This window comes from Polyodon spathula, unplaced genomic scaffold (genome assembly GCF_017654505.1).
Source record: "Polyodon spathula isolate WHYD16114869_AA unplaced genomic scaffold, ASM1765450v1 scaffolds_2987, whole genome shotgun sequence".
In the NCBI taxonomy this organism is placed as follows: Eukaryota; Metazoa; Chordata; class Actinopteri; order Acipenseriformes; family Polyodontidae; genus Polyodon; species Polyodon spathula.
Genome location: NW_024474452.1, coordinates 1 through 2,674, shown reverse-complemented (window position 1 = coordinate 2,674; position 2,674 = coordinate 1). Strand labels below are relative to the sequence as shown.

Below are 2,674 nucleotides of genomic sequence, written 5' to 3'. Positions count from 1 at the left end.
TCCTCCTTTATAATCAACACGTCCGAGCAGTCAGCTTATTCTTCTCTATTCTTTAAATCTCTTCCAATCTGTCTGTCTAATGAATAGACAGCCCCTTAGAAAACAGGAATAAAAAACAGTATAGCCTACCAGTACTAATAGTATATTAAACCATGAATATTTGGTCCCAGATATGCTTGCAGAGTACTACTTTTTTCTAAAGGACATGTCAGTCTAAACTGAAGCATCTAAATGGAAGCAGTCAGTTCCAGAATTGGATTGTGTTTGTGTTTCATCAGTATTTATTACACAATGAAGTATTTATTCAGAAACTCTTCAATGCCCCTCCTCTACACAATTGTTGCCTAATGATGCATTGAAGTGATTGTTGTTATATATGAAAAAAGCACAGAGCCATTTGAATGCACTGCACACTGATCCTCTATGCTAAGCAGGTGGCAGCTCCTCTCTACTTAAATACCTGAAGCAGCTCTCAGTGTTAGTCTGAGGAGAGACTGAAGCATCTGATACAGCAGAAGCCAAGCCTTCAAACAATGTGTTTCCTGAGAGATTTACTGCTGCTCTGTGTGGATTTGTAATGTAAGGGTTCACAATCTAATAAGAGAAATCAATTCTAATCACAATTATTCATTATTATTATTATTAAAAACTTGGTCTTTCTGTTGTTTCTTTATTTTCCCATATGCAGAAGCACGATGTGTTGAGGTTATGACCGTATGGAGCCCAGTTCAGTTAGTCGAGAAGCCAGGAGACCATCTTTCAATAGTCAAGCGCCACTCATTCATGTCAATGGGGAATTCATCCCATCTGCATCTGTTGTTTCAGTTCACACACAGCGGCATCATTACAGTTACACAGACTGAATATAACAATGTGCTTTAGAATATCCTACGTTTGGCTCAAGCCTTTACTCAAACACAAGCACTGAATATCCTCATCTGCTCCACAGCAAGCAAGAGAAGACACAGTTCAGAAAACCCAAAACACGCGGCAGTAAAGTAACAAATGCTTTACTGGGTCATTCAGTGAAGCAATCAAATCAGATAGGAGACTGCTGGTTCAGTGCCCTTCAAGGTATACACTGAGGATAAACTACAGTCCAATATAGAACATGTTTCTGAGAAAAAAAGACTGGTAGAGTTTATATCATGCCATTACAACACCCCTCTCTCTCTATCTCACAGCAAGTAATAATTGAGGCATTTAAGCTGACCAGACCTTTAATGTGAAGACAAGTAAAACGTTCTCGTAGTCGACAGGATTCGAACCTGCGCCAGGAAACCCCAACGGATATCATGTGCCTTCATTCAAGACAGGTCCGCTGAAATTATTTTTTTTTTTTTTTTTTTTTTTGTGGTGCACCGAGCTGCATTCTGTACCGCATGGATCAGCAGCATTCGTTTCGTTTCCAGTGAACAGGACCAGGATGGCCGAGTGGTGAAGGCGTTGGACTTAAGATCCAATGGACGTATGTCCGCGTGGGTTCGAGCCCCACTTCTGGTAAATTCCACTTTTAATGATAAAAATTATATTAGATGTTCCAGGATTTTTTGAAAATGTCCTCCTAGTATACTACAGTGAGCAGATTCAATACACCTTCAACACATTGCTTCTGTGGTTTTGATTGGTGAATATCAAATCAAAGCGCTGTAGTTTAACCGCGGATTCTGCGCAGAGCTCAGAAACGCCAATGCCGTGGACACGCACACGCGCGTGGAGAGCGTGTTTGTTTACGTCAGAGGCACGCGTGCGCTCTGCAGGAGCTGCGATTCGCGGCAAAGGGAGAGTTAATGAATCGCGGGAACGCTGTTTCTACTGCATTTATTCACTAGACTGGCTGCTTGTATTCCGTGTCAAATAAGCAACGCGATCGGAAACAAATACAATGTTTTAACACAATTGCATGTATAACACAGTCATACAAAATACATCATTAACAGCACAGACATCGTTTTCATGTTGAAAAATTACGTTTCATTGACAAAATTATAAAATAAAAGTAATAACAAGGTAAACTGTCTAAACGGATATATATATATATATAATATATATATATATATATATATAGTTTTATATCATTTTGTATCGCTGCTGTGGTGATTAAAGCAGCGAGTCAGCGGTGTGTAAGAAACGACATGAAACAAAGTAGTGTGACCATCTAGTACAATAAAAGCACAGCTTTGCTAAGATTAATACTGCTGCTGAATTACTGTGGCAGCAAAGCAGTGATACCGACCGGCTGCTGACTGCACTGCCTCCGAACAGACCGCATTGAACACTGAGCAACGCTACGGGTTTGACTGGGAGAGTAAGAGCATGCTATGCGATTAATATGAATTAGCAGAAAATAAATAGCGACATTTATTAGTGGCTGCAAATAAGAATAATAATAATAAAGCATATTGATTATTATTATAAATATACAAATATTAAGCACTGCTATTCATTTGAACTATACGTATTCACACATTTACACATTTGCAGTACAATGTTTACACCAAAAATGAACTTTCAGCTCAAGCGAAACACTACAATAAATTGCAGCGTTTCATGCAATTGATTCAGTTTCACTTCACACTCCGGAAAAGCAAAACAAAAACAAAACACCTTGGATTTTAGTTTCTGCTCCAATCGCTGCTTTCCGCTATTGTGATATCAAGTCCTGCGCAGAACC

General features: G+C 39.2%; 1 non-coding gene across 1 annotated transcript; it reads left to right on the top strand.

Annotated features, from left to right (window-relative positions):
* The first annotated feature begins 1,420 nt into the window (after nt 1–1,420).
* trnal-uaa lies at nt 1,421–1,503 on the top strand. The gene has a single exon. It is a non-coding gene; the product is annotated as a tRNA-Leu (tRNA).
* The last annotated feature ends 1,171 nt before the right edge of the window (nt 1,504–2,674 follow it).